Here is a 27584-nt window from a genome sequence, read left to right on the forward strand (position 1 = left end):
AGTTGTTCACTTCCACTATTTTCCCCTCTCTCTCTGGGCCACGTCGTTCAACTGGGAGGACAGATGAGATGACAATTTGTGCATTTAATTGCTTCAATTTCCTGCCCAGAACCTCGTAATCTCTTTTGATCTTCTGGAGGCTATTGCTTGCAGTGTCATTGGTTCCCACATGAACCAAGAGGAAGGGGTATTTGTCAGTGGGTTTTATGATTCCTTGCAGTCGTTGAGTTACATCTTGGATCTTAGCCCCGGGGAGATAGCACACTTCCCGAGACATCTTGTCAGGCCCACAGATCACTGCTTCTGTTCCCCTCAGTAGGGAATCCCCTATCACCACTACACGCCTCCTCTTAGGTCTGGTCGGGGTTCTTCCGTGAGCTGTCCGTTCCAAGGTCGCCTGCACATTCCCTGAGGACTGACTTTGCTGCTCGTCTTCATATACCTGATCGACTGTAATGAGGGAGAGATCCTCAAATGGAGTCTGCTCTTCGTCTTCCATGCTAGGGGAGAGGACCTCAAAGCGATTGTGTATTTCTAAACAATCAGAGCGAACCCTGGGCCTCCTACTTCTTTGAGTCACGTTTCTCCATATATCTGGCTCCTGTGTTGGTGAACTAGCCTCCTTCTCAGGGGAGTCCCCTGTCTCCTCCTTGGTGGAGACGGTGTGCTCTGTTGCTTCCAAGAAGAGCTCCAGCTCTCTAATTCTTTGGAGCGTAGCTACACGTTTCTCCAGTTGCTGGACTTTGTCTTTTAAGAGGGCAATCAACATGCAATTGCTGCAGGTAAAGCTGCCTGCAACCTTTGGCAAGATGGCAAACATTGCGGATGACCGAGATATAGCTCTCCTTCCAAGAGTCCGGTAGCTTCCCAGTTTTAAGGATCTTATTCATGAAATCTTTTAGCAGTAGGAATAAAGCATCTTCTATTTTTTTATAATAAACAGCTGGAAGACTGTCAGGACCTGGTGTCTTCCCTGATTTTGATCTTTGAATAGCATGCTGTACTTCCATCACTGTAATGGGGGAATTCAAAGTTATTAATTTTTCCTTAGAAATTATTGGTAATTTACATGTCTTTAATAATTCCTTAATTTTTTTCATTCTTCTCCAGGCCTTCTTTATACAGTTTTGAATAGAAGTTGACAAAGAAATTCTCTTCTGCCAGGCCTATGTAGTCAATTAAGAGTACATGCCACACAAGGGTCTATTGGTGTTTGTTTTTAATTGTTTGTTTTTTGCTTTTAACTTTTTTTAATTTTTATAATTTTATTGTTTGGTTTTATGTTTTTATATTGTTGTAAGCCATTGTGATACATTTTTATGATACCGCTGTATATAAATATACTGGGAGCTAAGAACAATTGAGCCTGTAGATGCTTTCCTTCCACAGCTGTGGAGGCCAGGGCAACACGGGCTGTGATGTCACCAGAGGAAAAAGTGCCTTTGGCAGGAAGCTTTGGAAACAGAGGATGCCAGAGTGACCAGGGGCAGAGGGAGAGTGCTGGCAGCAGATTGGGGAGGATTTGTTTCCTGCAAAGGCTGCTGGGAAGGAGGAAGAAGAAGTGGGCAGAACTCTATGCTGGCTGGAGGAGGCTCCACCAAGAGACTGGGGGGGTGAGACAGGGCTGGCTGCTGCTTTGGACCAAGCTGGCTGAAGCTACGTGAGGAGCAGCGAGAGAAGCTCTCGGGGTGTAATGTTCTGTACTTCCTCTGCGGTGTAAATATGTGTAAAATGAGCCATATTTCATAAAGACATTAGTCTCATTCCAAAGGAACACAAACCCTGGTTACGTCTAAAGACCCCTGGACTCTTTCTACCGCTAGGCAGAGATTGGGGTTGTGTGTGGCCTGTATGTATATCCATTATCTACAATGAAGGTAAGGAAACAGCAAGTGGATGAATTCAGTCCTCTACGATTTTCAATTCTGTGGAAGGCAAATGTTCTCAGCAAATTTGGAACATTGCTTTTCTTCAGCAAATTTTCATACCAAGTTTATGCATTTTTGAAATTAATATACTAGCTCTTAATCTCACCTGCCCACCCCATACAAAAGAATGACAGAGCCTCCCAGTTCCCCCCTGGGAACTTTCCCCTCCCTGTCTCTCACCTGGGAGATTTCCTCTTTCCTTCCTGAATGTTAACTGCTGTACATGTACAGCATCCATGAACATCAGTTGGGCCTCATATAGATCCAGGATACATAGATGATTCTTTTTCTATTTCAAATGCATGCATCCACTCAATAGTTGCCTGTAACTCCCATCCTGCTTGCCTATGGCTGCCCTCCACTAAATATCCCTTTCAGGAAGAGGGAACTAATACAAGGTGCCCTGTTCACTCACGGCAACTCAGGTCTGCACAGCAATACAGCACCTGGCTCAGCTGAAAGACGTCATCACAGTGCTACTGAATCAAACTGGTACTTTGCCCATTTCTACCTTCTGAGTAATTGGCCCTCTGCTCCTGAGAGTATGAAAGCTGGTAGGAGAGAGCCTTCCTCCAGAGACAGCTGTCATGGGAGTAAGACAGACAAGGAAATGGAAGGATGCTCAGAGACGAAAACAAAACAAGAGGGTAAGAAATTAGGAAAGATATTATTCAATCACTGCTTCTCAAAACAGCTTACTGAGCATTAATATTGAAAAGGTCACAAAATTCACCAGAATAAAGAGAAGAAAAGACTTTACTTTTAATTAAGAGAGAAACATTTGGCCCCTAGGAGAGTGAATATATTTCTAATAACTTGATTACTAGGCAGAAAAGGGATGGATCCACATTACAAGGTTAGTTCTTTGTCCTACAAACAGTTGTGATCCCCTCCTTCCATAGATCATGGCAAGGGCCATGCAGACTTTGGCTCATGTAGACACACTGGCAATGGTTAAAAACCTTATTCAGGTGGGGGGGGGGGAAACCCAACCTTAAAAAAATTGACATAATTATGTGTTGATTCTCTAAGACAGAGAGGAAATGACAGAAGTGATATGAAAAAAAAGAGTTATGTTAATCAGCTCCATCCTGGGCTCATGAGAAGAATCCTGCCCAGGTCAATGCAAAACCCATTCTTGAGATGTATGTTGTTTATGCTCAATAGTTTGATTCAGCCCATGGATTCCTGTGGGCCACACGGAACTGCATGGTGCCTTCTATGGAACTTGAAAGCGGCTCAAGTCAACCACATACGGGTTGGTTGGAATCAGTGCCGACTTGAGTTCTGCCCCCTCTTGACGATGGTTTTCCCCCTTTGGTCCAAAGGGACCCCCTCCAGGAACAAGGCCTGGCTTCTTTCTTCTAGGCTACTCAGACTTTGACCTAATTCTGGAGTCTGCCAGTAATGCTAATATTTACTGGGGCAGCTGGAGTCTTTGCACTGTACATGTGGAACCATATAATAACTAGCAGATTGCTAGTAAAAAGCAGCCCGGAGGAATTAAAAATACAACTTTCTGATGGAGGAAGTGACTGTTCAGCTCTCAGTAAATAAGGCAGTGCTTGGAAAGTGAAAACTCTTGTTTGCAGGCCCAGCTGGTGCCAAGTAACAAGGCTGCTTTCACCTGCCAGCAATATTTTTCCATGGTCATTGCCTCACAAAAAGCTGCTTGTTTGCTTCTGATGGCGAGATCCTGACCAAGTGATCCAAAATAAATGAGGGCATGTTGACACACCGATGGAAGTTTGAAATGTGGATGGCTAACGTAAGGTATTGTTGACACAACTTGGTCAGTTATGGGTGGCAGGCGGCCTGGTTCTCCTTGTACCTGAAATTTGCAAAACTGATCTTAACATTGTGAAATGAGCACAGAGCACACGGGATAAGATGCAAAAGGTCTGGATGAGGTCTGTATATCCTGAAGGACAAAATGAAGGGTGTGGTGGGTTAGTCGTGTGAGTCAGCTTTTGGACCTCAAGTTCTTTGGAGAAAGAGTTGGATACACATCCAATATATAAATAAACCTGAATCTAGAGGGCTTGAAAAGGGCCAGGGTGGCACTGGATTAGAGCTACAGTAGTTTAATTTTGCTCCTAAAGATTTTCCTCCAAACTAATGCTATTGCCAAATACATTATAGATATTGCCTAAATCTTCACATATTTACCAAAATATTTGTGTTTTATTTGTGTTTTAGAGTGCCATCCTCTATGTGAGTTAGGCATGAGTTACTTTCAGGCAGTTCTACAAGCACACTTTGCTGTGAATGTGAGAAAGAATATGCAGCTGATGACTGGAATGCATATAGAGCAGTCATGGCCCTGACAAGTAAGAAATGTCCAGAGGGAGGAATCAACTCTTCATTGTGGAAAATCAACTTTCAAGTTAGGGAAAGGCATGTCCACCAGTCCTCTGCCTCTCTCTTCTTCTTTTTTAAAATTCTGCTTATTAAGCTTTTACAAAATACATTAAACAGCAAGTAGACATAAAAAAGAGCAACAACAGCATTAAAAGAGAAAAACAAAGAAAAGAAAAGAAAAAGTAAAAAGAAAAAAAAGAACAGAGTACAATTACCTCATATCACACACAATTACAAACACTTGACCTCCATCCAACCCGGTTTAGATCAAAAACTCTTAAGGTTTTTCTGCAGTTATACGCTGCCAATACTATGGTCTGTATGTTGCAGGTATTAAATTCCATCCACTGTTACTTTGGTAATTCCCAAATTAACTTCAATATAACTTAAAAATTTGTTCCAGTCATTTTTCAATTTAACATTATTTTGATGCCTAATTCTTTGTGTCAGTCTCGCTAGCTCTATGTATTGAAACAATTTCATCTGCCACTCTTTGATCGTGGGGGTGTTAGGCGTTTTCCAATTTTGCGCCAATAGGATTCTGGCCGCCACCGTGGCGTATTGAAAAAAAGTTTGATCCTCGCTCTTGATCTCCTCTCCCACCATACCTAAGAGAAACGCCTCCGGTGTTTTGGGGAAATTATATTTCAGTATTTTCTTTAGCTCATCATAGATATGTCCCCAGAATCTCTTCACCACATCACAGGTCCACCACATATGAAAGAAGTTTCCTACCTTATTTTTACATCTCCAGCAGGTGCTGCTTCCGTTTTTGTACATCTTCCCCAGTCTTGCCAGGGTGATGTACCAGCGATACATCATTTTTTCTAAATTTTCTCGGAGGGCAGCACATGCTGTAAACTTCATACCCCTCTTCCATAGTTTCTGCCATCTCTCATATTCTAGATTATGTCCCAGGTCTCTGGCCCATTTAACCATCACTCCCTTCACTTCTTCGTCCTTAGTTTCCCAGGCCAGCAGTTGTTTATACATTTTAGAGAGGGGTTTGGTGTTACTTTCCAAGATTTCCACCTGATATCTCGACTTTTTTTCGCTTATCCCTAGTTTTTTGTGTTCAAGCCACAGTGCATTAATCTGGTGGTATTGTATCCAACCATTTAACTTCCCCTTCAGTTCTTCATAGGGTCTAACCTTCCAGCCTCCCTCTGTTTTAACTAAAAGATCTTCATATGTCCATCTTTCCCCTATCTGGTTTGATTTTTTTAATGTTATAATGTCAATTGGGGAGAGCCACCAGGGCATGCCTCTTTCAATCAATTTTTTATTCCTGTTCCATGCCTCAAGTAGCGAACCTCTAATAATATGGTTAGAGAAACTTTTGTGGGCTTTCCCTTTATCCTGCCATAAGTAGGCGTGCCAGCCAAACCTGGCATTAAAGCCCTTTAGATCCAATAAATCTGAATTTTTTAGGGTGGCCCAATCCTTTATCCAGCAAAGGCATGCTGCATCATAGTAGAGCCTCAAATCTGGGACTGCAAAGCCCCCTCTTTCTCTTAGATCCGTCAGGAGTTTAAATTTAATTCTAGCCCTTTTCCCCTGCCATATAAATTTCGCCAAAATTTTTTGCCAGTTCTTGAAGCATGTTGTTCCTCTAATTACAGGGATGTTCTGGAATAAAAATAGTAGTCTTGGTAAAATACTCATCTTGATCGCGGCCATCCTTCCTGTCCATGATAATTTCAGCCTATTCCAGATGTCTAAATCTTTCTTGATTTCTTTCCAAACCCTGGTATAATTATCTTCTACTAAATTTATATTTTTTGGGGAAATCCATATTCCCAGGTACTTCACCTTTTTCACTACCTTAATACCTGTCATTTGCTCCAACTGATTCTTTACATCTTCTTCCAGATTCTTCACTAAGATTTTGGTTTTTTTCTTATTTAATTTGAACCCTGACAGTTTGCCAAATTCCTCTAGAATCTTTAATACATTAATAACACTGTCCATTGGTTCCTCTAAAGACAGGACCAGGTCGTCGGCGTACGCCTTTAGTTTATACTCCTTTTCTCCAATTCTTATCCCCCTTATTCCTGATGACTCCCTTATTTTATTTGCAATTATCTCTAAAACCATAATGAATAGAAGGGGGGACAGTGGGCAACCTTGTCTTGTGCCCTTCGTAATCATAAAGGAGCTGGTGAGATTATTGTTAATGATCAACTTGGCCCTTTGACCTGAGTATATTGCCTTTATGCCTTCCAAGAAGGGGCCTTCTATTCCTGCTGTTTTCATGCACTGTAGTAAAAAAAGCCAAGAGACATTATCAAAGGCCTTTTCGGCGTCAATAAAGATCAACGCCGCCGGAATGTCTATCCTCATGTCTAGGTATTCGATGATGTTCAATATGTGCCTAACATTGTCTTTCAGCTGCCTGTTAGGGAGGAATCCCACTTGGTCTTTGTGAATAGATCTCTTTAAGTAGTTCTTAAGCCTATTCGCCATGATATCTGCAAAGATCTTGTAGTCATTATTAAGCAAGGAAATCGGTCTATAGTTTCTTATATCCGTTTTCTCGGTTTCCGTTTTTGGAATTAATGTAATATGTGCCTCTTTCCATGAATCGGGGATCCTCCCTCCTTGAAAGTTGTTGTTAATGACGTCACTAAGTACTGGGGCTATATGATCTCCAAGGGTTTTATAATATTTAGTGGATAAGCCATCCGGACCAGGTGCTTTCCCGGGTTTCATTTTCTTAATAGCCTCCTTAACCTCATCTGCTGTAATCTTCTTATTTAAATATATTCTGTCTTCCTCAGTTAGGCGATTCACTCCACATTTATCCAGATATTTTTCTATTTCTACAATTTCTTCTTCTCCTTTCTCATACAGCTTTTCATAGAATTGGGTAAACCTACTTTCTATTTCGTCTGGGTCTTCTATTATCCTATCATCCATTATTAATTTATTGATCACATTTTGCTTTTTTCTTTTTCTTAGCTGCCACGCTAGTAGTTTCCCTGTCTTATTCGCTGACTCAAAGTATTTCTGCTTCATAAGCTTGATTTTCCATTCTACCTCTTGGTTTAATAGTGCGGAGTATTGTGCCTGCAACACCTTAACGGTTTGTTTAATCCTTTCATCTCCCGGTCTTATTACCAGTTTTTTCTCACAATCTTTTAATTGGGTAAGAATCTCTTCTTTCTTTTGTTCTCTTACTTTCCTTCTGTAATTGTTTTGTTGTATCAAGAGGCCCCTTAGGACTGCCTTACCAGCATCCCAGACTATATCAATGGGAGTGTCCTTATTCAGATTTAGGTCAAAGTAATTCTTCAGGGTATTTTTGGCCTTTTCTATCACTTCCTCAATTTCAAATAGGTATTCATTCACCCTCCACCTGCGCAGACCTGATGTTTCTTTTTTTATTTCCAGAGCTATTGGACAATGGTCTGATAGAGTCCTGGGTTGTATTTCACATTTCGTTACTCTTATTGATAGTGTTCTTGACACCCAGATCTGGTCAATTCTACCCCAACTCTGGTGGGGTTCTGAAAAATGTGTGAACTGTTTTATTGCGGGGTTTTTATGTCTCCATATATCTATTAAATCTAGGTTCTCCTCAAGATTATTAAAAGGTCTTGGGAGCTTCCCTTGGTTCAGTTTCCCCTTCGTTACACTTCTATCCAGATCCGGTACTGGCACGCCGTTCATGTCCCCAAGCAGAATTAGTTTATGATCTTCTAACTCTAGCAAGATTTGTTCTAACTTTCCAAAAAACTCGGCTTTATTTGTGTTAGGTGCATATACCGTTACCACATTAATTTTTTCCCCCCGGAAGTTGAGTTGTATTCCCAAAATTCTCCCCTCTTCATCCTTACATATTAGTACTGGGTCCCATTTTTCTTTAACATATACCGCTACTCCTTTTTTTTTATTTACCTCAGAGTTAATAAATTCTACCCCTAGTTTTTTATTTACCAAGATGTGTTCGTGTTTTTTGGCTATATGGGTCTCTTGAAAACAAATTACGTCATAGTTCTTATTTTTCAAAGCCTTCTCGATTTTATTCCTTTTAAGTTTCTCATTCAGCCCGTTCACATTCCACGATAAAAATTTCAGTGTTAAAGCTATTGTTTAACTCTTAGCTATAATACACACTCTAGTCGGATTAGCGAACTTATAATCTGGGACCTTTACCCCCTAGGTACTCCTCCTCTTCTGCCGCCACCTCTCCCACCGCGGCTTCATCCTCCTCACTTTCTTCTTCAGCTTCCATCTCTTCTTTTCCCGGCCTCTCCTTCCTTCTCCCCCTCCCCTCCTCCTCATCTTCCTCCCTAGCCTTTAACCTGTTCTCTGTCCTACCAAGCTCCTTCTCATATCTTCTCAAAAACTTCTCAACCTCCTGGGTGTCCATTAACCTAAATTTTTTATCTTTGTAGAAAAAGGTGATCCCTTCAGGGAACTCCCATCTATATTGTATGTCATTTCTCTTTAAAACGCCTACCACTTGTCTGTACCCTTCTCTTTTGCGTAACAATCTTATTGGTATTTCTTTATAAATGATAATGGGCCTCCCATCAATTTTTAGCTTATTTCGGTAACTCGTTTTTAAGATCAAGTTTTTCATTTCTAGTGAGGTAAAAATCACTAGGCAGTCTCCCAGGAATTTATTTAGCTTAAGATGTTGTGGTCTCGCCTTTATTCTAAACGCATTCTCAATAGATGAAGCCATCTCTTCTTCCTTTAGTCCCAACCACTTAGATAATTCCTTAATCATTTTTCCTTTTATATCCTCATTCCTTTCTTCACCAACTCCCCTAAATTTTAAATGAAGTTGTTTTTGTCGCAGTTCTGCCATGGCTAAATCATCCCAGATCCTCTCCTGCGCTTTATTCAGTTCTCTCAAATCCTCTTTCATCTTTACTGACTCTTTTTTCTGTTCTCTCATCTCTTTCTGCATTTTTTTATTAGATTCCTCAATTATTTTGGATTTTGCGGATAGCTCTTGAATCTTAGTTGAGAGTTCTCCAACTGCACCTTCTATTTTTTTATCAATCATCTCCTGCATTTCACCCAATTTGCTTTCTATATGTAATTCATTTTGCTTAAGTTCCTCCTTTATTTTTACCCATAGAATTTCTAGGTCTTTAATTTCTTCCTGTCGTGATAGCTTCCTGTCCCCTGGGGTCCCTCCTCCCCTTTTCCCTTCTCTCCCCGTCATTACCGATTCTCTCCCTTAAAGGGCTCACACTCTCACTTGGTCAGTTATTCAGTAACTTAATCAATTATTAATTAACCGAGTTCAGGTTGTCCTTTTTCAAATCCGCTTTCACGGTCGCCTGGTGGGGGGACCGTATTTTAGGCCCCCCAATCCCCTTCTGCTCCATCTAACCGTCTCTTTCTCTGAACGCACCTCAGTTAATATACAAATATTATTCTTGCAAGCCCATGAGAATAGGAGGGTAAAATGGGGGATACCATTGGCATTAATATCCCTATAATCTCCTGTCTCTCAATAAATAATGTATTTAGTAATACTTTTAGTAATTTTCCAAGACAGCAGGAGTAGGTATTCCAATAGAGCACGAAACAGAAAAGGTGTTACCATGGGAATTGGGGGTGGGGGGGGAGAGAACCAGAGGGCAGGGAAAGGCAGTGTAAAAGCGCAAAGAGAATGTCTTAGGATATCTCAGTCCATAGAAAAAAGTTTGCGTCTGTACGGAGTCGCCGGTCGGTGAAGAGTCCCTGATCCGTACTCCACCAAAGAGTCCTCTTTAACTCTGATCTCAGGAGCTTTCGGTAGTACTATTAGCTGCCTCGACTCAGTCCGTCGTCGCGGGGGTGAGGAGTATGTCGGCCCGCAACGAGGTCTTAGCGATATAGCATTTATTTTAACACAGCTCAAAACAAATGGAGTCCCCCATAGGGGGGGGGTACACTACAATATCCCGACCTCCGGAAAACAATATCTAGCAAATTAGCGTAAATTAACAAATTAACTTACAAATTAACAAATTGACAAACTATACTTAGAGACAACTGACGGACTCAATAAACCCAAACCAGACACGGAAGAATAAAATAAGGGAAAGGGGGCTAATATATATGCCTTCTTGATAATATCTCCACAGAGAGCGTCTCCTCCGAAGGTCCTTAATTGTCTGTGTTCGCCGGTTACTCAGCCTTCACTTCTAAAGCCTCCGCCAAAAGGTTTCAGCCGTTTCTTCACCCTCTTTAAAGTTTAAAAGTTTTAAAGTCCCCCAGGTGGAGGGTAGAGAAGCCAGAGGCAGGAGAGGGAAAACAACGTAAGCGAGTCTAGTTAAAAGCTAAACAATGTAAGCTTCCAGTTGGCATCCTTATTATCACTTATCACTTATAGTTTTGCGTAGAATTTCCCACAGTATCCCCCTAGAATTCCCTCAATTCTGTTGCCGTGGGTTCTCGGTTTGTACTCACTCAGTCGGATTAACAAAGACTTCCTTTCTCATTCCTGCAACTTTGCATCTGCGCCATTTTAACTCGTCCACCGAGTGGATACCAAATAGAAATCCAAAGGCATCCAGGATTCTCCCAGCTTTAAACCAAAATCTTCCCTTTATGCAGAGACAGTAAACACTGGGGAAACCTTTCTTGTCTTTATGGAAGCTCGCCGCTTTCTCCAGTTGAAGCTAGAGGCTTCTCATCGTGAAGTCGGTCTTCTCCCATTTGCGCTCACGGCCCCGTCATCCTCGCGTCCTCTCTCAAGGAAATGACCGGAACAGACGGCGGTACCGCTCCCACGCTGCTGGTAGCCTGTCCCCCAAGGGTCTCCCCCTGGGATTTTTGGGGTGTGCAGAGCCCTTGCGTCTCCCCCCAAACCTCCACGATGATCGGAAAACCCGAGCTGGGCTCTCCGCGCTTCCTCACTGTCCGCAGCCAAAACCGGAAGTCCAGTCCTCTGTCTCTCAGCTTCTCCTAGGTGTGCACCCAGTGAGGCAGTGGCCACAACAGAGAGGCCTCGCTCTTGCCCCCAACCTTGGCTTGTGCATCTCCCCCATCCGAGCTGTGTGCAAGCAGTGCAGACTCCACCTGCGTGTCACCTGCTTCCATCCTTGCCTGGCCCTTGGAGGCAGTAGAGCAGGAGAGGTGGGGACAGGGAAGGAGGATGTGGGGAAGCCCCTGACTCTCCACCCACAGACCCATCTCACCCTCCTCCTGCCCCTGTTCCTCACTCTCCAGTCCTGCAGCTTCTCTGCTCAGATCACTGATCCCTTCTTCCAAGCCGGTCCTGACCCCCACCTTCTTGTGCTGCCAACTCCTCAGTATCCAGGCATGACTCTTCAGCGCAGGGGCAAAACTGGGTCAAAGACCCCTGCACATGCATTTGTGTACACACACACCCCGTGTGGGAGGGCCAATGGCACTCCTTTGGGGGCTTCACCTGGGGCAGAAAACCTGGCTCTGCCTCAGCATCCAGCCAGGCCTGGAAACAGCTAAATGAAGAGCATGCAGCCAGCCAGCCATGCAGAAGGATATTGAGGGTAAGGATATAGCTGCTTTTCTTAAAGGAAGTCTGTAATGAAATATTGGAAGGGAAAAAGGCACCAGAGTCGTGGAAGGAAACTTATATTACACTTATACTGAAAACAGAATCTGAGAAGACACAGCTTAAGAACTACCGCCCCATATCTTTGCTTAATGTGGATTATAAAATTTTTGCAGACATTTTGGCTAAAAGACTAAAAAAGGTACTAGCAGAAGAAATTCATAAAGATCAAGCGGGCTTTCTCCCAGGTAGACACTTGTCTGACAATACGAGGAACATAATTAACATTTTAGAAAAACTACAAGTGAATATTAACACCAAAGCAGTTTTGATATTTGTGGACGCGGAGAAAGCCTTTGACAATATTTCTTGGAGTTTCATGAAGAAGAATTTACAGGGGATGGGGGTTGGTCAAGGTTTTGGGAACGGTATAGGTGCAATTTACTCAACAAAAGGCTAAATTAATTGTGAATAATGTAGTGATGGAAGAATTTAAGATAGGAACACAACAAGGTTGCCCAATCTCTCCATTGCTTTTTATATCGGTCCTGGAGGTTCTCTTAAACATGATTAGAAGGGACCAATTGGTTAAAGGTATACAAGTCGGAGCTAAACAGTACAAATTGAAAGCATTTGCTGACGATTTGGTATTGACATTACAGGAGCCAGAATCTAGTACTAAAAGAGTACTGGAACTGATTCAAGAATTTGGACAAGTTGCGGGATTTAAGTTGAATAAGATGAAAACTAAGGTTCTAGAGAAAAATCTAACAGTGACAGAGAGAGAGGTTTCAGAAGGAGACAGGATTATCACTGGTTAAGAAAGTGAAATACCCTGCGACCCCCAAAATCTCAAGAGGGGTACTCTTGAGGGAAAAGCTAACCAGCAGCGTTGGAGTGGTTCCGTCGTTTTTTCGGGTTTTTTTTTTAAGACTCGGGAGCGACGGGACTGAGAAACGCGAACGGTAAGCTCTGCGGACCCGTGTGGCGATGCCTCTAGCTCTCACTGGAAAGGCGACAAACCTCCGTAACTTTAAGAACAGAACCCTTAGTGTTTTGAGAACAATCTTGAGTTAAAAATATGGATTACACACTAAGTGAGCTCTGGATGTAAAAGGATTTAAGTGAGGAGCCCGACCTGTTTTTCGGAGTCAAAATGGCGCAGGATATATAGTCGTAAGAACGAAAAAGGAAATGAGCAGTCACCCGCTATAGAAACAGAAAAGTGAAAGTCCTCAGCAGAAATTAGCGAGGCAAAGGAAACAAAATAAAATAAAAGTAGCAGATAGAGGGAAAATGCCAGAGTCGTGGAAAGAGGCTCACATCACCGTGATCCCTAAACCTGACACGGACAAACTAAACTAAACATTAAACATTAACTAAACATTAAAAACTACAGGCCTATATCATTATTAAATAATGACTACAAAATCTTCGCAGAGGTAATGGCAAATAGGCTTAAAAAATGTCTAGTAAATTTAATTCATAAAGATCAAGCAGGATTCCTCCCAAACCGGTTTCTGAAGGATAATGTAAGACATACTTTAAACATCATTGAATATCTGGAGTGTAAGAATGAGATACCGGCGACTCTGATTTTTATCGATGCGGAGAAGGCATTCGACAATGTCTCATGGTCGTTCCTATTAAAAAGTATGGAGAAGGCTGGGATAGAGGGCAAATACATGAAAGGAATGAAAGCAGTATATTCGAATCAATTTGCTAAACTGATTATAAATAACAACTTAACAAATCCATTTAGAATCGAAAAAGGAACAAGACAGGGTTGCCCCCTTTCCCCACTTCTGTTTATCATTGTATTAGAGGTAATTGCGAACAAAATAAGAGCAACACCAGAGATGCGAGGGATTAAAGTAGGAACGAAAGAATATAAATTAAAAGCCTACGCAGACGATTTGATACTATCCCTAGAAGAGCCGCTAAAAAGTCTCAGCAAGGCGCTTGAAATATTAGAAGAATACGGCAAACTATCCGGTTTTAAATTGAACAAATTAAAGACAAAAATGATGACTAAGAATCTGGGAAAGGATGAAAGAGAAAAATTAGAGATACAGAATAGAATCAAGGTGGCTAAAAAAATAAAATACCTGGGAATCTGGTTAACTACAAAAAATATAAATCTAATTCAAGATAACTACTTGACAACGTGGAAGGAAATTAAGAAAGATTTAGATATATGGAATAGAGTTAAACTCTCGTGGATGGGAAGAATGGCGGCAATAAAAAGGAACGTACTCCCAAAAATGTTGTTCCTGTTCCAGAACATACCAGTGATTAAAGGTTCCAAAATGTTTAAGGATTGGCAGAAAACCCTTTCAAAGTTTATATGGCAAGGGAAAAGACCAAGAGTCAGATTTAAGTTACTCACAGACCGAAAAGAAAGAGGGGGATTCTCGGTCCCGAATCTGAAATTATACTTCGAAGCTGCCTGCCTTTGCTGGATCAAAGAGTGGATAACTTTAGAAAACACTGACTTATTAGACCTAGAAGGGTCCAGCAATAGGTTCGGCTGGCATGCCTATTTGTGGTCAAACAAAGAAAAGGTACATAAAGGGTTTTCAAGCCATATTATTAGAGGACCACTATATGAAATTTGGGAGAAAAATAAAAAACTTCTAGAATGGAAAACACCCTGGTGGTTATCACCAACGGATATTTTAACAACTAAGAAAACAAATATGGAAGGAGAAAGATTAACCTACGAAAACCTACTGATAAGATCAGAAAGCGGCTGGAAATTGAGAACATATGAGGAGCTGAAAGAAAAATTAACAGGCTGGCTACAATATCATCAAATAAATGCAATGTGGATGGAAGATAAAAAAGTAGGGATGAGTGAAAAAAAATCCAAATTCCAGACAGAAATAATTGAAGGCAAAACCAAGTTATTATCCAAAATGTATGATATATTATTGGAATGGGACACTAAAGACGAAGAAATAAAGGAGGTCATGACAAAATGGGCAATGGACCTGGGATATAATATAGAATATGAAAAGTGGTCGAAACTATGGAGAAATGGAATGAAATTCACGGCTTGCGTCACACTCCGAGAAAATTTAAAAAAGATGATGTATAGGTGGTATATTACACCAGTAAAATTAGGAAAAATGTACAAAACAGGAAATAAGGCCTGCTGGAAGTGCAAAATCAAAGAAGGCAATTTCTACCATATGTGGTGGACGTGCGAAGAAATGAAGAAATTTTGGGATTTGATTTACAATGAGTTAAAAAAAATATTTAAATATACCTTTCCTAAAAGACCGGAGGCCTTTTTATTAGGAATTATCGGGGACGAAATTAAAAAAAAAGATAAGACATTATTTCAATATTCGACAGCAGTGGCCAGGATACTAATTGCACAAAATTGGAAAAGTTTGAATATCCCAACGGTCAGAGATTGGCAAACAAAATTATTTGAATATGTTGAAATAGCAAAAATGACGCAAAAAATTAGAAACCAAAAAATACAAAGTTTATTAATGATTGGAATAAATTTATGGTATATATTGAAGGAAATTACAGAAATTTGAATACAATAGCTGGTCTGATATAAATCTTACGATGCGTAAACCATCAATAATTATTAGCTGCAGAAAAGAAAAAAAGAATAAGAAAATTTCTTTTTACCAAGAAGCCCGAAATCAGGAGCGAAGGAAGTCAATAGGTGCGTAGAAGAAAGATCTAAATACCTAAAGATATAAAGATATAAAGAATAAGATAAAGAACTGTAACAGAAATTGATGCTTTTTCTCTTTGGATTATGTATGAATATTTTTTCTTTCTTGTCTTTATTTCTTTTTCTGAAACTGTTGTTTTGCTTTTTGTTGTTGCTTTTGGTTTTTTTATGATTTAATTGAAACTCAATAAAAAGAAATTTTTTTAAAAAAGAAAGTGAAATACCTGGGGGTTAATATGACTGCCAAGAACGTGAATTTATTTAAGGATAATTATGAGAAATGTTGGATGGAAGTGAAAAAGGATTTAGAAATATGGTCAAATCTGAAGCTATCATTGCTAGGCCGAATTGCTATCATAAAAATGAATGTATTGCCAAGGATGCTGTTTTTGTTTCAAACATTGCAAATTTTGGATAAAATGGAGTGTTTCAAGAAGTGGCAGAGAGATATTTCTAGATTTGTCTGGCAGGGCAAGAAGCCTCGAATAAAATTTAAGATATTAACTGATGCTAAAGAAAGAGGTGGATTTGCCCTGCCAGACTTAAAACTTTATTATGAATCAGCCGCTTTTTGCTGGCTGAGAGAATGGCTGCTTCTTGAAAACACTGACGTGCTGGACTTAGAAGGTTTTAACAATGTATTTGGGTGGCATGCATATTTGTGGTATGATAAGGTCAAAGCACATAAAGCGTTTAAAAACCATGTTGTCAGAAAAGCACTGTTCAATGTCTGGATAAGGTATAAGGACTTGCTTGAAAATAAAACCCCAAGGTGGCTGTCACCAATGGAAGCGAAGGCTCAGAAAAAGCTCAATATGGAGGCCAAATGGCCGAAATATTGGGAAATTCTGGAACAAGATGGAGACAGATTAAAACTGCAGAGTTTTGAAAAATTAAAAAATAGAGTGTGAGATTGGCTTCATTATTACCAGATAATGGAGGCATATAATTTGGACAAAAAAATTGGCTTCCAAGTGGAAAAATCAAAATTGGAAACAGAACTGCTAGATCCCAAAATTAAGAACTTGTCAAGAATGTATAACTTGCTGTTGAAATGCAACACTCAGGATGAAACAGTGAAATCTGCTATGATTAAATGGGCACAAGATGTTGGACATAACATTATGATGGCTGACTGGGAACAGTTATGGACCACAGGTATGAAGTTCACGGCATGCAATGCCTTAAGAGAGAATATAATGAAAATGATCTACAGGTGGTACATGACACCAGTCAAGCTTGCAAAAATTTATCATTTGCCCGATAATAAATGTTGGAAATGTAAAGAGACTTGTAATGGTTCTAGGGGTTGCTCGTGCGTAAGTTGTCGCCACTCCTGGCTAGGTTACCTGGTTGAACTCTTTCTGTCTGGACAGCCTCTCACCCGTGGCTGTCTCAGTCGCTGGCAGAATCTGTCAGTGGGCGTTTCTTTGACGCCAAGTCTCCTCCTACTCTCCCTGCATTGAAGTCTTCTGCGCAGGGAGGGTGTGGGCAGCGGAGTACCCGTGCTCTCCCCGCTGGTCTCCGGCGAGGAGTCCTGGAGCCTCCTCTCTGATTCCCCCATCTGCCCCCCTTCTCCACTGGTGTTACGCTGATTTCCTTCCCCAGCAGATGGGCTGCCTCTCTCCCTACTGGGACCCTCTCTGGCATCCCTCTGGAGCCTTCCCTCCGCCTCTGGCTCCGATGGCAGTTCCCTGACAAGACTGAAGGTACATTCTTTCACCTTTGGTGGACATGCCCAAGGATTAAGACTTTCTGGGAGATGATCTATAATGAAATGAAAAAGGTATTTAAATATACCTTTCTGAAGAAACCAGAGGCCTTTCTCTTGGGCATGGTCGGCCAATTGGTGCTAAAGAAGAATAGAACTTTCTTTATGTATGCTACAACAGCAGCAAGAATACTTATTGCAAAGTACTGGAAGACACAAGATTTACCCACCTGGGAAGAATGGCAGATGAAGGTGATGGACTACATGGAATTGGCGGAAATGACTGGCAGAATCCGAGACCAGGGAGAAGAGTCGGTGGAAGAAGATTGGAAGAAATTCAAAGTTTATTTACAGAAACATTGTAAAATTAATGAATGTTAGAAGGATGTTGGAATGAAGATATGTGGTTTTAGCAGAAATGTTATAGAGGATTAGGAAAAAACAGACTGTTAATTGGTGAAAGGAGGGAAAGTAAAGTTACATTATATTAAAATAAATTACAGGACAAAAATTGGAAAAGATGGAAAGGTTTTGCTGAAACAGCTAACCGAACTAGAATACAAAAAAGGGAGGTGTGAGGAGGTCAAGGAAACAAGCAAATGAAAGATAAGTTATGGGAAGATTTGCTGTCTTTTTTAATGGATTTTATTTTTCTGTTGTTTTTCCTTTTTTTCCTATTGTGATGTGTTGTTTTGTTTTTGTTTAATATGGTGTTTTTACTTTTACTTTTTGTAACCTTTAAAACTTTAATAAACATTTTTTTTAAAAAAAGCTGCTTTTCTTTTCTCTTGCTTTCTGTCTTTTTCTTTTTTCTGCCTTTCTTTCCCCCCCTCCTTTTTAATTAAAAAGGAACGTGTCCTCTACCAGATGGCATTGACTTGCATCTAACTCAATGCTGAAGATTTTGTCTCAGTAGCCAATCCTACGCTATCATAGAATCTGATGTCTCTAGAAATAGAATGTGGGTCATGGTGATCTGGACTGGAAGCTGACCTTAAACTACCAGAGAGAGATTTATGGACCAGACATCTGCAATAATAGAATTTGACACTGACATTTTTGGCTTGGGCCATTGACCAAAATATTAATGACTATAGAATGGCACTGACAGGGAATGGCCATACAGACAGAGGGCAAGTTATTCACAAAGTTCCTTTAACTTGATTCCCTGCATAGGGCGAAGTTGCTTCAAGGTTGCATTTGCACTGGCAGCAACTGTGTCATTTCGCCAGTGCTCTGTGCAAGAAGCGCCATGACTCCCCTGAACATATTAAACTCCTGCAACAACTTCCCACAGCAGTCTGGAGCACTGCAAGGACTGCAAGCACTGCCTATTGTGGAGCAATTACGAAATTGAGGCTACCTGAATTACTTTTAAAAAATGGAAGTACTGTATAACATGTTCTAAAATACAGTGGTACCTTGGGTTAAGAACTTAATTCATTCCGGAGGTCCGTTCTTAACCTGAAACGGTTCTTAACCTGAGGTACCACTTAAGCTAATGGGGCCTCCCGCTGCTGCCACGCGATTTCTGTTCTCATCTTGAAGCAAAGTTCTTAACTCGAGGTACTATTTCTGGGTTAGCAGAGTCTGTAACCTAAAGCATCTGTAACCTGAAGCGTCTGTAACCCAAGGTACCACTAAAAAAAATTCCTTCCAGTAGCACCTTAAAGACCAACTAAGTTAGTTCTTGGTATAAGCTTTCGTGTGCATGCACACTTCTTCAGATACCATCTGAAGAAGTGTATCTGAAGAAGGTATCTGAAGAAGTGTGCATGCACACGAAAGCTCATACCAAGAACTAACTTAGTTGGTCTTTAAGGTGCTACTGGAAGGAATTTTTTTTGTTTTGACTATGGCAGACCAACACGGCTACCTATCTGTAACCAAGGTACCACTGTAGGTCTAACCCAATCTGAGTGGATGGCTTTCTCTCGGTATGGAAAGGACAGTTAATGCTAAGTTAGCAAGTACTTGTTTAATTCCATGTGTGGAAGCACCAATAAGATATCTACCCACAATACAAAATAAGGGAACTGAGCATTCTATGTTCTTGTTTATATTATATATTTTAATGCTGTGAGCTGTCCTTAGATCTAGGTGTATACAAATCTAGGCAGTATACAACTGTATTTAATTAATAATAATAATAATAATAATAGTAATAATAATAATTTTTTATTTATACCCCGCCCTCCCCAGCCAAGGCCGGGCTCAGAGCAGCTTACAAACAATAATAAAAACAATAAGAATGATTACAACTTAAAAACAAAAATAAAATACAACATTAAAATAATGGAACATTAAAATATTAAAATGTAGCCTCGTCACAGGAGGAGAAGGAAAAGAAAACAAAAGAGAGAGAGAGAGAGAGAGAGAGAGAGAGGGAGGGAATCAAATTGGCTCCAAGCCAAAGGCCAGGCGGAACAACTCTGTCTTACAGGCCCTGCGGAAAGAAATCAGATCCTGCAGGGTCCTGGTCTCATGAGGCAGAGCGTTCCACCAGGCCGGAGCCAGAGTTGAAAAGGCCCTGGCTCTGGTTGAAGCCAATCTAACTTCCTTAGGGCCCGGGACCACTAGGGTGTTGCTATTTATGGACCTTGAGGCTCTCCGTGGGGCATACCGGGAGAGGCGGTCCCGTAGGTACAAGGGTCCTAGGCCGTGAAGGGCTTTAAAGGTCAAAAGCAGCACCTTAAACCTGACCCTGTACTCCACCGGGAGCCAGTGCAGCTTGAAAAGCACTGGGATTGAAATGCTCCCATGGCAGAGACCCCGTGAGGAGCCTCGCTGCAGCATTCTGCACCCGCTGGAGTTTCTGGGACAGCTTCAAGGGCAGACCCGCATAGAGCGAATTACAGTAGTCAAGCCTGGAGATGACCGTCGCATGGATCACTGTGGCCAAGTCAGGGCGGGAAAGGTAAGGGACCAACTGCTTGATGCGGCGAAGGTGGAAAAATGTCTTCTTGGCTGTTGCTGTAACCTGCGCCTCCATGGAAAGGGAGGCGTCAAGGATTACACCCAAACTCTTAACGGAAGGCAATGGCACTAATTGGGCCCCCGCAAGAGAAGGGAGTTGGTCCCTCATCCCCATGCCATCCCGACCTAGCCATAGGACCTCTGTCTTCGAAGGATTTAGTTTCAATCGGCTCCCACGAAACCATCCAGCCACAGCTTCCAAGCATCTGGTCAGTGTGTTCAGGGTCGAGTCAGTGTGGCCATCCATCAGCAGATAGAGCTGAGTGTCATCAGCATATTGGTGACAGCCCAGCCCAAAGCTCCGGATAATCTGGGCAAGGGGGCGCATAAAGATGTTAAAAAGCATCAGGGAGAGAATTGCGCCCCGCGGCACTCCACACACCAAGGAGTGGCGCGACAACATTTCCCTCCCTAGTGCCACCCTCTGTCCCCGACCAGAGATAAAAGAGCACAACCAGTTATGGGCTAAGCCCTGTATCCCCACGTCTGCGAGGCGGTGGTCCAGAAGATCATGATCGACCATGTCAAAGGCTGCTGACAAATCTAAAAGGATCAGCAGTCCTGACCCGCCTCGATCCAGTTGTCTACGGAGATCATCTGTTAGGGCAACCAGAGCCGTCTCCGTCCCAAAACCAGGACGGAAACCGGACTGAAATGGATCTAATGCCGATGTTTCCTCCAGAAACCTACCAAGGTGTTCAGCAACCGCTCTCTCAATTACCTTACCCAGGTGTGGAAGATTTGAAACTGGGCGGTAATTGGATAGGTCTAAGGGATCTAATGAAGTTTTTTTTAAGAGTGGACACACCACTGCTTCCTTCAGTTCCCCTGGGAATGTCCCCGTGTCAAGGGACAAATTGATAATTTCAACCAGGGGGGTCCGCACAACATCTGGACACTCCTAATCAGCCAAGACGGGCACGGATCGAGGAGACAGGTGGTGGGCCTACCAACTTGGAGGAATCTATCCACATCAGTAGGGAGTATCCGATCGAAATGGTCCAACACTGGACCTGAAGTCAGTCGAGGGGCCTCCAGTTCAGTCACTGTATCTAGATTGGCAGGGAGGTCACGGCGGAGCAACAGGACTTTCTCCGCAAAAAAACTCGCGAATGGCTCACAGCTGTGGGTCGAATTTGTGCTTAAATTTGGTTGTCCTCCTAAGGACGTTATTGACCTAATTATTCTAAAAAGTTGTGCCGGGCGAGAGCTAGCGGATGCAATGGAAGCTGCAAAGTAAGATTTCTTAGCAGCTTTCATAGCCGACTCATAGGCTTTCATAAGTGTCCTATAAGATGTTCTTGAGGCTCCGTCACGAGTCTGTCGCCATACTCGCTCTAGCCGTCTGAGATCCCGCTTCATTTTCCGGAGCTCCTCAGTAAACCAAGGGGCCGGTTTCGACGGGGTCGCAGAGGGCGCTTAGGCGCGATCTCATCAATGGCTGCCAAGAGCCGGTTATTCCAGTCCTCAACAAGGTCATCTAATGAGTCGCCAGGAGGAGCAGGGTTCCGCAAGGCTTGTCGGAATCTATCAGGATCCATCAGTTTTCGCGGACGAGCCCAAATAGGTTCGCCACCCGAGCCGGGGAGGAGCGGGAAGTCAATCTTGGCTTTCAAGGCGTAGTGATCAGACCATGGCACTTCCACAGCAGGGAGCATGATCACATCTATGCCAGCCCCAAAGATCAGATCCAGCGTGTGGCCTGCTTGATGAGTGGGGCCCAAAACAACCTGGGAGAGCCCTAGTGTTGCCATGGAAGTCACTAGGTCCAGAGCCTGTGAGGAGGGAGCGGCATCGGCATGGACGTTGAAGTCTCCCAAAACTAGTAGGTTTGGGAACTCCAAGGCCCAGCCCGCCACCACCTCCAGCAGGTCTGACAGGGTGGCTGCAGGTGCTCTGGGTGGTCGGTACACCAGCCAGACAGCCAAGCTCTCCTTGGTGCCCCACACGAGACCAACACATTCAATGCCGGAGATCGCCGGTGATGGCAGAGCTCTGAAAGAGCAATCCTCCCGGAATAACACCGCTACTCCTCCCCCCCGACCCATAGTCCGCGATTGATGGAGGACAGAGAAACCTGGGGGTGTTATCTCATGTAGGGAGACTACTTCGCCTTCCCGTACCCAGGTCTCCGTCACGCAAGCCAGGTCAATCCCCTGCGAGACAAAAAAGTCACGCATGGTGGCGGTTTTGTTGCCTATGGACCTGGCATTGCACAGCACCAATGACGGAGATGTGTAATCCTTGCTCTTCCTACCCTCATCCCTTGGGATGGGGCGTAGAATTGGAAGGGGTTCGAGGATCACTGCATCTCAAAACCCTTCACCGGTAGAGATATCTAGCCCCACCGCCATTCCTCCCTAGCCCTTCAATTGTGGAAATCCCAGATCCCATACTAGCCTCCCCAATAGATGGGTAACATCCCCTCAATAACAAGTCATCCTTGGGCCAGGACTCATGGGTCAAAGTGGTATGGGAAAGAGGTGGAGGTCTGATGGGGTAAGTATCCCTAGAAGATAAAACCCAACCAACCGCACCCCAAGCGGGGGGGACAGTCCCATGGTGTTTCATTAACTGTCAATCCCCCTCTCCCTCCTGGGTTAATTGGAGGATTGTTGGTTCTATCTGTGGCTGTGGAAGTATTAATGAGGTATGTGTTATAAAATGTGGATCACTGGCCAACAAAGAGCCAGATTCGAATTCAGAAGATCTATCCATCCTGTCTCGCCAGGAGTACAGTAGAGAAGGCTGCTCATTCTGGTAAGTTTTTGGAACATTAGGCAAAGGTCCAGATGTAGATTTGGTGCTGGATATCTCCAGATTGTCAGCAACATAGAGTTCTTTATGTGTTGTTGCCATGGAAATGTCGGAGGCGCCAAATTCCTCATCTAATTTGGTGTTGTTTGAAAAGGGAACAGGGAGTTGCACTGATGTCTTTCGATGGGATAAAGAGCTGTTGGACGTCTTTAAATATTGTGCTCTAAGCTCTACTGTCCTGATATTTTGGGTAGAAATCTCAGTCTTTATACTCATTAGCCTCTTCTTCAGGTCTTGTAATTCTAGGCTTACAAAGTTCTTTTCTTCCTTCGGGCAATTAGTATTTCTAGTGTTGAGCTTGGTTTCCTTTATCCGCATTAGCTTTGACTCTATGCAAGGGACCAACTGCCTCCTAGTTTCGTCCTTAAATACCCTCACTGGGCGGAGAGAATGGAACCACCATAGGGTATCCTTTATCTCCATGAGTCGAGATGGGAGGGTTGATGACCTAAAGGTCATAAATAGGCGCATGGTGTTTCTCAAGGTAGGCAGGAAGTGGAAATTTTCTAGATCTACATTTCGGTAATGGTAATTCAGGAGCTGAGACAAGGACATAGTAATTTGTCTGCGGTTCATCCACCTATGAGTGTATCGGTGAATCTCAAGCATTATCTGGTTCGTTTGCAAGACTTGACAGGACCTCACTTCATCCATAGTTTGAGTTGGTGAGTTATTAACAGAGTCATTTCTTATCATCCTTTTAAGCCCTTGGGCATTTAAAGGGGAGGAACTAGTATCCAATTGTTTCTCAATGTTAACTATTCTGGTGAGGATTTCATCCAGTCTTTGGAGAACCAGAACCATAGTTTCTGCAGACAACATGCAAATCTCTTGGTAGGGGTGCGTATCCAGAATCGGTTGAAAGCAGGCTCCTCTGATATCTTGTTCTAGAGGCATGGGTGGGTCAGCGTTAGGAGTGGGAGGAATCCCTCCTGCTCCTGCTCTTGCCCTCTTGGACGGATTAGCTTTTTCTGGGAGGAGGGGGGTCGGGTCATTGACATCCTCCTTAAGGGGGGGGGGGTGAGGTTCCCCCAACGTTGTTACTCACTGTTTGTTCTATTTGCTCTGTTTTCTCGGTTTTCTCAACCCGCTCTGTTTCTGAGCCAGGGCAGATGGCGTTGGCTCTCTGCCGATTCTTTGTTTTAGAGGAATTGTGAGTCTCAATAGTGGTCTTCTGGCTCTTTGCACCTTGTTTTCTCCTTCCGGCAGGCATTCTCAATAAGGAAGTGACAGTTGGAGGAGTGTCACTCCAATGAGGAGTGACAGTTGGAGAACTAGGCCTCAAACCTTCCGGCCTAAAAGAGCAGGTTTTAGCAGGGAAAGCCACACCTCTCCTTGAACACACTCAGAGGTGGATATTTAAAGCACAGCCTGGAAAGAACAGGGCAAAAATTTAAGTGTGGATAAGCCCTTAGATTTAAAAAGAAGGAGATGTTCCTGCCTCTCTCATGGCGTTCAACCCTTCTGGGCTGCCCTCGGAATGCGGAAAATAAACATAATAAATATGTTGTTGTTGTTTTCCCAGGACAGGTTACAGCAATTTAAATTCCAGTATTAAAAGCAAATTGCACTCACAGGCATAGGGTGGGTCCTGAAAACAGGACAGCCGGGTGTATCTTCAGCATTGCTGAATGATGAGGTCCTCTCCTGGGCTGGCAGCCCCACACAATTCTGAGGGCTCCAAGAGGTCCCTCTGCTGATCTTAATGAACTGAGCATCACTAAAGCCCAGCTGAGTTTAAACCAACAGTTGACTCAATGAATAAAACACTAAATACAGCACAACCAGTTACACACCCAAATTTAAAATTCCATTATGCCAGTTTCTATTTTTGGTTTTCATAACTATAACAAAGCATATAAAAATAAAAGCAACGTAAGTCTCTCCAACAGAATTCATACACTGATCTTATAAAATTCCACACATGCCGTGACTAGTGTTATTAGGAAGGTAACAGCTCTTTTCAATTTACCCGACCTTATTATTTACCCGACCTTCAACCAGATGTCCCAAGATGGATTACAATCTAAGCACAATACTAAAAACATTTTAAAACAACTTGCTGCTGGCATCATCCATCCGTCTTGAGGGACAATGCCCCCCCCCCCCCCGGGCAAAGTCAAACCACCAGAGAATCGCAGCACCCGCTGCGGCTGTAGAGACCGGCAACTCATAATGGCTGCCTCTGGTTTTTGCACTGCAGTGACTTCTCTGGTGTGCAAGTCTGGGCCCTGTGTCTGGAGATCCTGGGACGCCCAGATGACAAGTCCCCTGGCCTTGCAAAGCAGAGCAAGACGTTTGGCACCCACTTGGAGGCAGGAGTTGCTGGAAGGGGGCATATAAGGCGCCAGCCAACCACTCCACTCCAGATCTGTGTAGGTTTTACTCCTTAGCCTTTTCTTCTTGTGTGCCAAAGACCAGGGTACAGAGTTGTGTCTTCAGCATTTCCTGGGAGCCATATAGTCAAGATGCTACACAGACCTCTGTGGAGAGTGGAACTCACAATTTAGGAGGCACCACAGAGAAGGCCCTCTCCAGGGCCAGCCCCCAGCCTCCGAGGGGGGAGGAACTACCAAGAGGACCCCCTCGGTCCATCTTTGTACCCCAAAAGGTCTGTAAGACTATCTTGATATCCTTATTAAACAGCAAACAAGAGGACTATACCATATGCATTTAGTAAGACAGGAGGTTTCCCCCCTCTGGTTGCTGTAGAAAAGACTGTTTTATCAGTCATATAATAAACATGATCAATGCATCAAAAGCAAGGAATCAAATCCCCAAATGCTGCAGACAATCATCTCTTTCTGCCCTTCAGCACAAAACCATGAAAAGTAGAGAAATCTATTAAATCCTGCCTGTTCTCCCATGAAGATATTATTTTCCTCATCATATTTGATTTTAACCTCAGCTTCTTGTCATATCAAACAAAATGATCAATTATTCACTGCCGTACATTCACTTTCCCCCTCCAAAAATGAAGGGGAAATGTGTGTGCGTCCTATGGGGTGAATGCTGGCTTTCGCTGAAGCCTGGAGAGCGAGAGGGGTCGGTGCGTATGGACCCCTCTCGCTCTCCAGGCTTCAGGAAGCTATCTGCAAGCCTGCATCCCGATTGGTGCAGATATTGGCCAGACCCACAAGCTCGGGGGACAGCGGGGAGGTGAAGCGCCGCCATCCCGCTATTCCCCGACCTGGTTTGGAGGCTGGCGGTGGGGAGAAGCAAGCTTGCTTCTCCCCATCGCCAGCCCCAAAAGCTCCAGGGACAGCAGGGCAAGCCGCTGCCCCACGGAGGCTAGAGAGGCTGACCCTGAAGGCAGAAGAGGGAGATGGAGTGCTCGTCTCCCTCTTCTAGCTTGGGGATGGCTGCGCAAATGTGGGGGGGGGGAATAATTTTTTCCCCCTTGATCCCCCCCCCAAAAAAACACTAGGTGCGTCCTATGGGCCGGTGCATCCTATAGGGCGAAAAATACGGTATATTGCAAAGGAAAAATAATTCTAGTTAATAGTTCCATCTTTAAAGCTAGAGTTGGAAGAGACCACAAGGGCCATCGAGTCCAACCCCCTGCCAAGCAGGAAACACCATCAGAGCACTCCTGACATATGGTTGTCAAGCCTCTGCTTAAAGACCTCCAAAGAAGGAGACTCCACCACACTCCTTGGCAGCAAATTCCACTGTCGAACAGCTCTTACTGTCAGGAAGTTCTTCCTAATGTTTAGGTGGAATCTTCTTTCTTGTAGTTTGGATCCATTGCTCCGTGTCTGCTTCTCTGGAGCAGCAGAAAACCACCTTTCTCCCTCCTCTATGTGACATCCTTTTATATATTTGAACATGGCTATCATATCACCCCTTAACCTCCTCTTCTCCAGGCTAAACATGCCCAGCTCCCTTAGCCGTTCCTCATAAGGCATCGTTTCCAGGCCTTTGACCATTTTGGTTGCCCTCCTCTGGACACGTTCCAGTTTGTCAGTGTCCTTCTTGAACTGTGGTGCCCAGAACTGGACACAGAACTCCAGGTGAGGTCTGACCAGAGCAGAATACAGTGGCACTATTACTTCCCTTGATCTAGATGCTATACTCCTATTGATGCAGCCCAGAATTGCATTGGCTTTTTTAGCTGCCGCGTCACACTGTTGGCTCATGTCAAGTTTGTGGTCAACCAAGACTCCTAGATCCTTTTCACATGTACTGCTCTCAAGCCAGGTGTCACCCATCTTGTATTTGTGCCTCTCATTTTTTTTGCCCAAGTGCAATACTTTACATTTCTCCCTGTTAAAATTCATCTCCCAGTTTGGTGTCATCTGCAAATTTGATCAGGATGCCCTTGAGTCCATCATCCAAGTCGTTGATAAAGATGTTGAATAAGACCGGGCCAAAGTCAGAACCCTGTGGCACCCCACTAGTCACTCTTCTCCAGGATGAAGAGGAACCATTGATGAGCACCCTTTGGGTTCGGTCAGTCAGCCAGTTACAAATCCACTGAGTGGTAGCATAGTCAAGACCGCATTTTACCAGCTTCTTTACAAGAATATCATGGGGCACCTTGTCAAATGGCTTGCTGAAATCAAGGTAGGCTACATCTACTGCGTTCCCTTCATCTACCAGGCT

General features: G+C 43.3%; 1 protein-coding gene across 1 annotated transcript in view; it reads right to left on the reverse strand.

The window, feature by feature from the left end:
• LOC310840430 (uncharacterized protein) overlaps positions 1–27584 on the reverse strand; it is a gene marked incomplete at its 5' end in the record, with an annotated part of 135589 nt that overhangs the window by 105518 nt on the left and 2487 nt on the right. The window lies entirely within an intron of this gene.

This window comes from Podarcis gaigeae (assembly GCF_964106915.1).
Source record: "Podarcis gaigeae genome assembly, chromosome: 3".
Taxonomy (NCBI): Eukaryota; Metazoa; Chordata; class Lepidosauria; order Squamata; family Lacertidae; genus Podarcis; species Podarcis gaigeae.